We start from the raw sequence: 14,221 nt of genomic DNA on the forward strand, positions 1-14,221 counted from the left end.
ATTAGGTAGGGCTCCTTGCACTTGACACGCGCATAGTACACGAAGTAAGTACACTCCCCTGAGGGTTAATGCAGTTATACCCTCAGGTGTTACAGATTACACCAACAGAATGAAATGTATCACCGAAAACCTTCTTTGTATCTTTGTAATTCAAGAATCTTTAAAAAGAAATGGTTTAAGTACAAAAATTAACCACTCAAATGAGTGTCCTGTAGTGCTAAACTGTGCTTCTTACTGTAATATATGTCACAGTTTAACGGTAAAAAGGTGCCAAGTGTCATAGTTATCGTCGTGTGTATGCGAAGTTCTGTGTAAGTCAGTGCACTTACCTTATCATTTACGAAAGTAAAGTGCTGTGCGAACAAATGTCGTAGTTATTACGTTCATTACCGTAACCAAGAAAGTACTGTAGTGTAACGTACGGTATTGATGTGTTACGGAAAAGGGTATCTCATTGTAGCTATACCACAAAAGTTATTGCTAAAACATGTTTTAATTTTCAGAAGAACGCAGGAAACTGTGCAGAAATAAACAGATACAGCGCAAAAGCAACAATGCCGATTGTATCACTCATTAGTAGCGTCGTAATATAACCGTGTAGCTGTCAAACAAACCAAATACTATGTCCTCTATAATCTCTTAGAAAGTACTTTAAACACAAATTGTCTTTTTAAGTAAACCAAAATGTTACATTAAAATCTCATTAGCAGCATATGTTCCAAGTATGTGAGCACTATAGTCGTTACATAATCCCTCAACCAACAAACAAAATGTACACACACTAAGACTGTATCGTCAGTTCCCTATGAAAATGCGCTTATAAAATTACTGTCTTAATACGTTCCCTAGGTTCTTGACTGGATAGTTAACTTCAAAACATTGTTGCATGTTAATAGTTTCTAAATGTGACAAAGCATACTACTAACGTGAAGTAGCAAATTTATAGCAACGACTAAGTCAGAAAGCAAATTATCTCTCAATAAATGGTTTTATATGTGAAATGTGGTGTAATGCTTTCCTTTTCCTAGTACGCAGAGTTTCAACTTCAACGTAATTATGCCCGCATCTCGTGGTCGTGCGGTAGCGTTCTCGCTTCCCACGCCCGTGTTCCCGGGTGCGATTCCCGGCGGGGTCAGGGATTTTCTCTGCCTCGTGATCGTTGGGTGTTGTGTGATGTCCTCAGGTTAGTTAGGTTTAAGTAGTTCTAAGTTTTAGGGGACTGATGACCATAGATGTTAAGTCCCATAGTGCTCAGAGCCATTTGAACCATTTCAACGTAATTATCATGTGGTATACGTCAGATTCTGTAACGTACATTGTAAATCAGAAAGAATTTGTGACTTAACTGTTTCTTCTTATGTGACAATGAATGAGATTAAATGAGAACTTTCTGGCCAATATGTAGTTTCTTTGTATTTGCTTTACTGTGTATTTTTCTCCTTTTGTCTGTAGCAGAATTAATATTTTTAGTAGCCAAATCAGTTATGTCTTTGTGTCGAAGCTTATGGGTATTCGGAAAAGGTACTAGCTCTCCGATTCTGTTTGGTGCTTCTTCATTCTTCAGTACAACAATAGGTGGTAAGGCAGTGGAGTCGTGAGGCATTTAATTCAGCATGTTTTTAAATAAGTGTAAATATCTGTCCCAATACTGATGCTTTCTGTGACAATAAAGTCTGCAAAGTTTATTGATTTCTTTCATAATCCGTTCAGACGGGTTACAATTTGGTGAATACAATGAAATAAAAACGGGTTTGATTTTACGATTCCGAAGCACGACCAAACAGCAGATCTGAATTGTGGTCCGTTCGTTATCTGAAATGGCTTAAGCAACGTGTCCAACTTCACGTAAGAAATTTTTAATAAAGTCGTTAGATACAGATCGTCAAGTGGCTTTACGTAACGGTGCGAAAGAAACAAATTTTGAAGTAAGTTCAGCAGCGACTAAAACGTATGAAAATCCATTCGATGTACTGCCAAGGGGTCACAAGACATCAACAGCAGCAAATTCTTTTAATTTAGTAGGAATGATAGGAAACAACAGAGCACGATGTGAGATGGTAGATGGTTTAGATTTTTGACAAAGTTTACAAATATACAAGACTCTTCGAATTCTCTTTTCCATATTGTTAAAATAAGAAGTCGTTCGAAGAATATGATACCACTTTCGTGGACCAAAATGTGCGTAGGTGAAATGAATCTACCAAATGAGCTTATTAACAAAATCGTCAGGAATGCAAAGTACCCATAGCTTGTCATCAACAGTGCAGCGTTTGAAGAGTGTGTTGTTTGTAAACAGACAATAATGCCGAATTTGCGTGTTTGTCTTTTCATGCCATTTCATTTTGATGTCTTTCCAAATCGGATTTTTATCTAGTTCATGGGCAATGTCCTTTAAAGATATGATGATGAAGTTTCCAAAGGCAACTTTCTGAATGTAATGAATACCGGTACTCTAATTTTTCTCGGGGTTGGCTTCTGTGCTACTTTTCTGAAGCCCAGACGGTGTACGTGACAGTGCGTCCGCAACAATGTTCTCGTTGCCAGGAATATAGACTATTGTGAAGCGGAATACTTGCAGAAAAAATCCCCAACGTTTTAACCTGTCATGATTTAATTTTGAAGACATAAGGAATTGTAATGCACGATGATCACTATATACTTTTACGTGTTTACCAGAAAGAAAGAAACGGAATTTGTTAAATGCCCAAACAATAGCTAGCAAAAGCGATAGTTTTCTGAACAGTAGTGTCATTTTCTATGGCTTCTTGAAATAAATGGGCACGAAGACCAACTTTAGAAGAATCCTTGCTGAGTCAGAAATCTTCTGACGGATCTGGGTGAGCTAGGATTGGTGCGCTAAGTAGCGCTTCTTTCAAAGAGTTGAATTCCAACTGTGCCTGTTTGTCCCAGTTCCAAATAGTATTTTTACCTGCAAGAGAACAAAGTTTTGGTGTTACTAGAATTTGCATATTCAGAAAACCACGATAAATGTTCACCAGACGTACACTCCTGGAAATGGAAAAAAGAACACATTGACACCGGTGTGTCAGACCCACCATACTTGCTCCGGACACTGCGAGAGGGCTGTACAAGCAATGATCACACGCACGGCACAGCGGACACACCAGGAACCGCGGTGTTGGCCGTCGAATGGCGCTAGCTGCGCAGCATTTGTGCACCGCCGCCGTCAGTGTCAGCCAGTTTGCCGTGGCATACGGAGCTCCATCGCAGTCTTTAACACTGGTAGCATGCCGCGACAGCGTGGACGTGAACCGTATGTGCAGTTGACGGACTTTGAGCGAGGGCGTATAGTGGGCATGCGGGAGGCCGGGTGGACGTACCGACGAATTGCTCAACACGTGGGGCGTGAGGTCTCCACAGTATATCGATGTTGTCGCCAGTGGTCGGCGGAAGGTGCACGTGCCCGTCGACCTGGGACCGGACCGCAGCGACGCACGGATGCACGCCAAGACCGTAGGATCCTACGCAGTGCCGTAGGGGACCGCACCGCCACTTCCCAGCAAATTAGGGACACTGTTGCTCCTGGGGTATCGGCGAGGACCATTCGTAACCGTCTCCATGAAGCTGGGCTACGGTCCCGCACACCGTTAGGCCGTCTTCCGCTCACGCCCCAACATCGCGCAGCCCGCCTCCAGTGGTGTCGCGACAGGCGTGAATGGAGGGACGAATGGAGACGTGTCGTCTTCAGCGATGAGAGTCGCTTCTGCCTTGGTGCCAATGATGGTCGTATGCGTGTTTGGCGCCGTGCAGGTGAGCGCCACAATCAGGACTGCATACGACCGAGGCACACAGGGCCAACACCCGGCATCATGGTGTGGGGAGCGATCTCCTACACTGGCCGTACACCACTGGTGATCGTCGAGGGGACACTGAATAGTGCACGGTACATCCAAACCGTCATCAAACCCATCGTTCTACCATTCCTAGACCAGCAAGGGAACTTGCTGTTCCAACAGGACAATGCACTTCCGCATGTATCCCGTGCCACCCAACGTGCTCTAGAAGGTGTAAGTCAACTACCCTGGCCAGCAAGATCTCCGGATCTGTCCCCCATTGAGCATGTTTGGGACTGGATGAAGCGTCGTCTCACGCGGTCTGCACGTCCAGCACGAACGCTGATCCAACTGAGGCGCCAGGTGGAAATGGCATGGCAAGCCGTTCCAAAGGACTACATCCAGCATCTCTACGATCGTCTCCATGGGAGAATAGCAGCCTGCATTGCTGCGAAAGGTGGATATACACTGTACTAGTGCCGACATTGTGCATGCTCTGTTGCCTGTGTCTATGTGCCTGTGGTTCTGTCAGTGTGATCATGTGATGTATCTGACCCCAGGAATGTATCAATAAAGTTTCCCCTTCCAGGGCCAATGAATTCACGGTGTTCTTATTTCAATTTCCAGGAGTGTAGAAAACTGCGGACTTTTACTTTTTTTTTTTTGCCTTCAGAAGAAGTAATGTGTTCGAAGAACTTCGCCTTTGTCCTACCGAATTCAGAATTCTTCAAGTTAACTGTAATTCCAGATTCTGCAAAAATACGTAACACACTGTTGAGGATGCGATTATGTTGTTCCCATGAGGCTTCTGCTATTAGAATATCGTCCACATATAAGGTGATATGACGTATTAAGAACTCAGGTAATATGGAATTATGCCCACGAATGAATGCTGCCGAAGAAATGTTCAAACCAAAAGGAAGATTCCGAAATTGATAACAAACGCCGAAACAGAGAAAATCTGTGCATTTTCTACATTCTGGATGAAATTCGATCTGATAGAAGCTGGATCTAAGATCAATAGAAAACAACACATTAACACCACTAAAATTTTGAAGAAGTTCTTCCATCGTTTGCGGTCTGTTGCAGGAATGATGATAGTATTTATTTGTCTCGAATCTAACACAAGCCTGATCGATCCATTTTTCTTCTCGACAATATGTAATTGATTATTACACGATCTTACTGCAGATTCAATAATGCCCTCGTCAAGCATAGATCGTTTTTCTGTTCTAACACAGTCCCTATAATGTGCCGGGATTACATATGGTCTGACGCAAAACTCACGAACACGAAACTCGTATTGAAATCCTTTGATTGTCCCTGTTTTGTGAGAAGACACCATGGAATGTGCTCGTAAAATATCAAAAAGGTCGTTCCTATCAGTGTCATTACAGTTCTCAATTGTCTGAATTTTATTCTGAATTAAATCTTTAGTGTCTAATATGTCATCAATATCATCCCTGCCAGTACTTCCAAAGTGATTATTAATGTCAAGTTCTGTCGAAACTTCCGAACTGTAGTCTAACAAGAGGAAAAGCCGATTGATTTCCTCGTCATGGTTTGAAAGCCAATCTTCAAATTTCAAGGCTATTGACTTACCTTCTTTCTCTAAACTTATTTCAGCATCGTGAAAGTTTAAAATTGCTTTGTATTCACTCAAAAAGTCTACTCCAAAAATAATTTCCGTCGACAATAATGGAACAATAAGAAAGTTCGTAGTGAATCTGTGGTTTTGACAAAAGAAATCTAAATTAGTTTGTTGGCATAGATCTATACTTTTTCCAAAGATTGCACCTTGTAATTTAATCTTACGCAACGGAAGTGTGGGGCAATCGTTCGATTTGTTGCATTTGCTAAAGGCTGTTTCACAAATTACTGTAATGGGACTGCCAGAGTCAAGTACTGCCGTAAATTTTACATCATTTACTGCAATGTGTATTACAGGATATACAATGCTGTTCTGTTTTACGTTGTGTTTCTGGAGTAAGATGTCCCTAATGTCTTCCATTTTTACGTAAGTAATAGCCACGACAGCTGCGCCGTCAGCTTTATAAGTACGTTTTGTGGCTGCCAGCGGTGTGAGACTGTCTACTGTCTATTTGTTGTCGCGCGTTGTTATTGGGATTTGGAGATCTAACCTCTACAATTTCGACATGTCGAGAGGGCCCTGCCCTGTTTGAATCACGCCAGTTCAGATTAAATTCAGGTCTGTTGTTAAGGATATATCGTCTGTCGTCTAGTCGGTAGTTTCCATAGTTTCTTTCTTGTCGGTCACGTGGTGGAAAATTTCCCCAGAATCGTAACTGAGCAGTGGACTGTTGCGTCTGAAGTTGTTCTGTCTCCGTTGATAATAATTATTTGGGGTCCCATATTGTCTGTTTCTATGATTGCCTCTATCATAGTCATTACCACGGAGAGGGGATCTTTCCCTGTAATTATTATTATTCAGCCCACGGTTGTTATACGGTTGGTGTCTGTTTTAACCACGATTGGCGTTATGAAAGTAGTTTTGTTGTCTCCAGATATTATTTCTGTAGTCACGAAATTGTGACGGATGTGACCGGTAATTGTTGTGTTCTTCTTTTCGCATTCCACGACTATCAGTGTCTATTTCCAATTCTTGCAACAGTCCCTGAAAAGCTTCAATGTCCTCTTTGCAACGTCCTGCCAAAAAATATGTCGTAAATGTTCAGGCAATTTAATTAAGCAAATCCGGATGAGTTTCGACGGACTGTACGGATTTGTCAAATACTGATTTTTGTGCAACATGTCTTCAAAATATTTTACCAGACTAGAAAATTGAGACTGTTCAAAATGCTTCATTATTATGATGCTATGATTTACTAGATCTTGAGTAACTTGAGACCAGAGGAAGGCATGATAAAATTCTCCTTCACTCTGACAATCGCAAATGACGGATCACATTCTTACAGCAGGTTCATTCTCTAAGTAGCCAAACATAGATTCTAATCTGTGCTCTAATGACCAGTTGGGAGGAAAACAATAAGATAATTGATGAAGCGACGCTTATGGATGAATGTCATTGCCAGAATTCTTCAATGTTTTGAATTTACGTGTAGTAATGAACAGCTTATAGTCAAAGTCATCGTGTCGGCTGGTCGTAAATCGGTCATTGCTACGTCGTGTCGGTGGTTCCATCCCTAACAATGTATTTACCTTAATAATGTGTTCAAAAGTGGTGACATCGAGTTTAACCAATTTCCTTTTTCTGACGGACGCACGTCCAGATCATATTAAGGTCTCAGAACTCTGGCATCTCTCTCCCCACATCCACCACTGCTGGCGGCTCACCTCCAACTGCCCAACGCTACGGGCTGTTCACATCCAACTGTCCAACACTACACTGGCGAAAAACTTGCAACGACGAGTCCAACCAGCCACAGACTGCACACAGCGCAGTCTGCGATTTTAATACAGAGCGCTACGTGGCGTCACCAACATAAATACCTAAACAGCCTACTTACAATCAGTCTTCTGACTGGTTTGATGCGGCTCGCCAGGAATTCCTCTCCTATACCAACTTCTTCATCTCATAGTAGCACTCGCATCCTACGTCCTCAATTATTTGCTGCATGTATTCCAGTCTCTGTCATCCTCTACAGTTTTTGCCCTCTACAGCTTCCTCTAGTACCATGGAAGTCATTCCCTCATGTCTTAACAGATGTCCTATCATCCTGTCCCTTCTCCTTATCAGTGTTTTGCACAGATTCCTTTCTCCTCCGAATCCGCTTGGAACCTTAAAAAAAATGGTTCAAATGGCTCTGAGCACTATGGGACTTAACATCTATGGTCATCAGTCCCCTAGAACTTAGAACTACTTAAACCTAACTAACCTAAGGACATCACACACATCCATGCCCGAGGCAGGATTCGAACCTGCGACCGTAGCAGTCGCGCGGCTCCGGACTGAGCGCCTAGAACCGCTAGACCACCGCGGCCGGCTTGGAACCTTATTTCGTACTTTATCATTCCTCTTAATGTCCGCCCCTGGGAGCTGAGTGGTCAGCGAGACGAAATGTCATGCATAACGGACCAGGTTCGATTCCCGACTGGGTCGGAGATTTTTTCCACTCAGGGACTGCGTGTTGTGTTCTCCTGGAAATGGAAAGTTATGACGTATGGACTGTAAGACTGTTATATCATCCAATCCAGTTATGTTATTCGAAATTGTCTGCCGTTTACTAAACACCACATCGGCATAATATGTCACTTCTTAAGTACAACGATGAGTTTTTGACACTCCCAGATATTTTATTTACTTTCTCGATCGCACTTTCGAAATACAATTTACTCACTGGCAAAACAGAGAACAGTGCATGGAACTAAAAGAAAATTAGATAAAAATCAGTTTATACTTGATCTAAAATACAATATCTTGCTGAAAATCCGACAGATTGTCGTTCATGTTACATTTTAGATACTATGTTTCAGACATCTTCCCCCCTAAACATTTCTTAATACAAGATATGTTTGTGAGAAAAATATAAAATTTCCCACAACGTCTGAATGGTTGGCACGAGTTGCTACGAGATAGTGTTTCCGGAAATCCAATGCCGAAGAGTTTAACAAAATATTTTATGTTTCGAATAATCTGTAGCAACCTTCAATATGCTCTTTCACAATCGCAGTATTTTCATATAGGGATGTTGATATTGGCTATCTATCCAGATGTTATTTTTGTCGCTATGAAATATAATGTGAAAGGAGTACTGATTCTACACAGCGTATGCGTCAGAGTCTGGTCATGTTGCGACTGAGTGATTCAAAAGTGAGCGATCAATACGTTGTTGCAAATATTTCACACTCTTTTTCTCTAATTATTGCATTGTATTGTATGTTAACTGGGGGCCTAGAAACGACGGAGAGGCTCCGTCCCCGCCGCAGCCACAGAGGTCCACAACCCCACGGCGGCTACCGCAGTCCACTTCACCCCTCCGCCGCCCCACACCGTACCACTCTTTCAGGGTCATTGTGCGGTTCGGCCTCCGGTGGATCCCCCAGGGAACGTCTCACACCAGACGAGTGTAAGCCCTATGTTTGCGTGGTAGAGTAATGGTGGTGTACGTGTATGTGGAGAATTAGTTTGCGAGCAATCGCCGACATATTGTGGCTGAGGTGGAATAAGGGCAACCAGCCTGCATTCGCTGAGGCAGATGGAAAACCGCCTAAAAACCATCCACCGATTGGCCGGCTCACCGGGCCTCTACACAAGTCCGCCGTGCCGGGGAGCAGGCTATCCTTCCCAGTCCGGAAAGCCGCACGGCTAACCGGGAGGGCTCTCCAATTATTACTTGGCATGTTGTCGAAGCAAATCGTCTCCCAGACTCTTCGATGACACTCTCTGCGACCATCGACCGATTGCTGTGGCCCATCAGATTTTATTTGACATGACTTTATATACAAAAATGTCTACAGAACTTCTGCACCAGGTGTTCAACATTGAAAAAATGGTCTACGAGTACGTTGCGAGGTACGCCTGCATTCGCTGAAACTGGGTGTGCACCATAAGTGCTGTTTGTTACGAAGCACCCTCCCGTTGTCTCTTCAACTTGCTATGTTAAGGTAGGACTAGCAAGTAAGTATGGACTTCACCGGTAGAGTGATTAAAACAGCAAAGCTCCGCCGTTCTAGTCTCAGACGACTGCCATTCCACACTCAGCCAATGTCCTCGTTTGGATGCGGTTTGAAGCGACGTGGGACCAGCACCGTTCTCTCCCGGCCGGCGTCGGCTTTGCAGACCTGGCAGCCAGCCGTTACTTCTCATTTGAGCAGAGCCGCAGTGGACATCCCAGGCAGTACCTGCCGTCGTAGCCGGGGCCTTGGCGTGCCACTCGGCCACGTTGACCTCCCAGCTGCGGGGGCGGACAGCGCAGTGGTACGATAGTCTTCTATCCGCCCCTCCCGCCTCCCCCCCCCCAAATAACACAGTGAATCCTGGGATATATCTGTGCCACCCAAACATGCGAGTGCCTTTGTATTAAACGTCCTCGGTGAATTTTCCGGGCAGTCGGGTTAATTATCTATGAAAAACCGAGATATCGATATCCGCTATTGTCTTCGTCAGGAAAGCAAATAACTGCCGTAGAAGTCACAGCTCACACTGATGTGGATAACGTATTAGTACACACTGTGACACACAGTAACCTCACTAACACTGCCTTTGTTTCGAAACATACAACAGTGGCTAAAAGAATCGTGACTCTTTCGTGGGCTGGATCTGCTTCTGGGGTTAGTGAATATAGAGGAAATGAACAAAACACCTACGCAGCCTCTGGATGTAGGGAACCTTCTTCCAAACCTTGTAGCGTGCACAGCTCGTATATAGTGTATTCATTTCTTGGTCTCCCTCTCCCATGTTTACACTCAACGCTGCCCTCCAGTATTAAATTGGTGATCCCTTGATGCCTCAGAATATGCCCTACCAACCGAGCCCTTCTTCTACTCAAGTTGTGCCACAAATTTCTCATCTCCCCAATTCTATTCCATAGCTCCTCATTAGTTATGTGATCTACCCATCTAATCTTCAGCATTCATCTGTAGCACGACATTCCGAAGGCATCTATTCTCTTCTGGTCTAAACTATTTATCGTCCATGTTTCACTTCCTTACATGGCTACACTCCATACAAATACTTTCAGAAACGACTTCCTGACACTTAAATCTATACTCGATGTTAACAAATTTCTCTTCTTCAGAAACGCTTTCCTTTCCATTGCCAGTCTACATTTTATATCCTCTCTACTTCAGCCATCATCAGTTATTTTGCTCCCCAAATAGCAAAACTCCTTTACTACTTTAAGTGTCTCATTTCCGCATGTAATTCCCGCAGCATCACCCGATTTAATTCAACTACATTGCATTATCCTCGTTTTGCTTTTGTTGATCTTCATCTTATATACTCCTTTCAAGACCATGACCATTCCGTTCAACTGCTCTTCCAGGTCCTTTGCTGTCTCTGACAGAATTACAATGTCATCGGCTAACCTCAAAGTTTTTATTTCTTCTCCATGGATTTTAATTCCAGCTCCAAATTTTTCTTTTGTATCCTTTACTGCTTACTCAATATATAGATTGAATAACATCGGGGACAGGCTACACCCCTGTCTCACTCCCTTCCCAACCACTGCTTCCCTTTCATGCCCCTTGACTCTTATAACTTCCATCTGCTTTCTGTACAGATTAATAGCCTTTCGTCCCTGTATTTTACCCCTGCCACCTTCCAGTCAACAATGCCAAAAGCTTTCTGTAAGCCTACAAATGCTAGAAACGTAGGTTTGCCTTTCCTTAATCTATTTTCTAAGTTAAGTCGTAGGGTCAGTATTGCCTCACGTGCTCCAAAATTTCTGCGGAATCCAAACTGATCTTCCCCGAGGTCGGCTTCTATCAGTTTTTCCATTCGTCTGTAAAGAATTTTTGTTGGTATTTCTAGTACCTCCCGCCGCGGAAGTCGAACATGCGCCTGAACAAATGGACGGGGTCAGCCCATAGAGGGCTCCACGTCCGCGGCGGCTATTCCGCGCAGCGGCTCTCGCACAGCGAGGGCGCCACCGCAACGCCACGTGCAGACAGCGGTCAATAGCCGCTCCCTCCGGTTTCGTATATAGGGACCCACTCTGCCGTAGTCTAGCTCCATGATTTCTATCTCACCCTTTATGGTCGTCCCATCCAGCTCACCCCCCCCCCCCCTGAGATACCATGGCCTCACCCTCGACCGACACTTCACCTGCACCCCTCATCTCCAGACCATCCAGCAGAAAGCCCATTCCCACCTCCGCCTACTGAAACTCCTGTCTGGCCGGACATGGGGATTGCATCCTTCTACCATCCTCCACACCTACAAATCCCTCATCCATCCTATCCTCCGTTATGCCAGCGTTGCCTGGATCTCCATACCCACCCGCTTTTACAAGGCCCTCCAAATCCTTGAACGCCATGCGCTCCGCCTTGCCTTCCGTATCCGCCTTCCTTCCCCCACACGGCTCCTGTATGAACTGATCCCCTTCCCCCACCTCCTCCTGTTCCTCCAACATCTCCGCATCATTTACATTGTCCGCAGGCTTGATCCCCCCCACCCTCTGGTTTCCTCCTTCCTCTCCACCCCCCACCCATTGCCGGACCTCTATCGCTGTATCCCTCCCTCTCTCCACCTCCACACCCTCCATCTCCTTCATCAGGGCAATTTCCAGCGCCTCCCCCTCCCAGATGATGAACTTTGCTGTGACATCTACCCTTCCTTCCAACTATAACCTGGCCTTGTTCGCCCCCCCCCCCCTCCCCAGGGCCCCCTTTTTCCTCTCCCCTCCTTCTCCCAGAGCAGATTTTCCTCCTCCCTCCCCCTGAGACCCTGCACCCTATACTTGCCTCTTTCCTTCCCACATCCCTCCCTACCTGGCCCTCTTCAGCGCGCCCCCCGCTTTTCTCCCCCATCTCTTCCCCTCCCTCCCTTCTTCCGGTCTCCCTCATCTCCTTGCGCCTGGCGGATCCTCCGTTTTATCATCAAATTCAAATGGCTCTGAGCACTATGGGACTCAACTGCTGTGGTCATAAGTCCCCTAGAACTTAGAACTACTTAAACCTAACTAACCTAAGGACAGCACACAACACCCAGCCATCACGAGGCAGAGAAAATCCCTGACCCCGCCGGGAATCGAACCCGGGAACCCGGGCGTGGGGTTTTATCATTGTCAGTGTGCCACATCAGTGTTGTGTTTAGTGCTGTTTCTCCTGTGCGTCAAGAGGTGTGATTTTAATTGTTTACTGTCTTCAGGTTCGCTGTCAGTGTTTGTTATGTGCTACGCCATCCGTCGATACTTTTTATGCTCCAGTCATACCGTGCCTTGTGTTCTTTTAACTGTCACAGTGTGTGGCTTTTTGTGTGCGCTACTTTTAAACGGTTTTTTATCTCCATTTTACAATCGCCCCTTTTTTTGTCTATTGCCTTCCATGATGTTCCCCCTTTTTTATATCTATGTTCACCATATTATCTCCTTTTGTATATTTTCACTGTCTTTTATTGATTGTTCTATGTCTTTCGGTTGAATAGCAGCGCATATGCTGCTGCCAGCCCGCCCCGATGGGGAATTGAAATACAATAAAGGAAAAAAAACCTAGTCCAGTCAGTCTGGTACTCGCTCTAGATTGCGTCTATATCTCGGCGGTACTGTGTTCTGGTCGTTACTCGTTGTTGACTTTGCCTGGCTCTGGTTCCGAGTGGATTTGGTGTTTGGTGTTGTGGTTTCTACAAGCCTCCGTTGTTTATCTCTTCCTTGTTGTGTCGGTCATTGTCGGTTGTTGTCGGTTGTCGTTGGTCCGTCGTCCGACTCGTCCTGTGTTTAGCCGGTGGTGCGTGCTCCACCGCCGGCGGCTTCCCCGCCTGGCGGCTCTGATCCGCAGCCCAAGGCGTTCCCGCGGATGGTTTTGGTTACTACAGTATTTTTCAGTAGTGGCTTATTAAACCAGTAATTTCCACATCTGAACACCTGCTTTCTTTGGGATTGGAACTATTATATTCCTCTTGAAGCTGCTGATACACTTTCTAATATCCTCACCGTCTCTGAGGACTGAGTCGTTGTTATTTGAAACGTCGGCTGGAATCCTAGTCCGCTCAAACGAGATCTTTTGCTCATTCGTAAGGATGTCTGCCGGAGCAGTGGATTTTACTAGAAATGTACTTGTTACACTATTAAACGTTCCGTACAGCCGTGCGTAGAATGCCCCAGGAAGCAATTCGCACATTCGGAAGGGATATTGTAAACATCTAGCACTCTGAGTCAATGAATAATGTTTTAGAGAGGTCGAGAGAGGGTTTTAATGTCAGGTACGTCTAAGGCTCGTCCAATTTCAATTTCTGTTGACCAGCAGAAGCGAAACAATTAGGTGCGCTCATTTTGTTGATCAGATTTAGGCCTGCGTTTTCCGAAAAGAGCCGACGCAATTTTATGCGCCTGCCACCGATTTCGTCCGAATACAGAGGTTACGCAGTGAACTTCACTTCTGAGATGGTAAACGTCTGATATGCTTTTAGCTCTATGTTTCAGAATATTCAGCACACATTTATTTTGAGCAGGACTATTGCAAATGTGTTCGTGATATTTCAACCTATGTGGGCCGGTTTACGATACACCGGATGGCCAAACCGGCCTTTCAAATTCCGCTGAAGTAGAACGTATAAGACGAATCGTGTGTGCCCTGCGCATGGAACATATCACATCTGAGAAAGCTGAATCAAAAGACTTGTCACGTGTCTCATTAGGAAAGGAGACCCGTGAGGCGCTTTCAGGCGGAGAAGTCGCACTACCAGAGTCAACTGTCGTGTTTACGTGGTTTTGATGACACTAGTCACCGCCGAAAACATGAATTCTACAACTTTGAATACACCGACTACAGGGATTTACTCGTAAATC

Source organism: Schistocerca nitens, chromosome 8 (assembly GCF_023898315.1).
Source record: "Schistocerca nitens isolate TAMUIC-IGC-003100 chromosome 8, iqSchNite1.1, whole genome shotgun sequence".
Lineage (NCBI taxonomy): Eukaryota > Metazoa > Arthropoda > Insecta > Orthoptera > Acrididae > Schistocerca > Schistocerca nitens.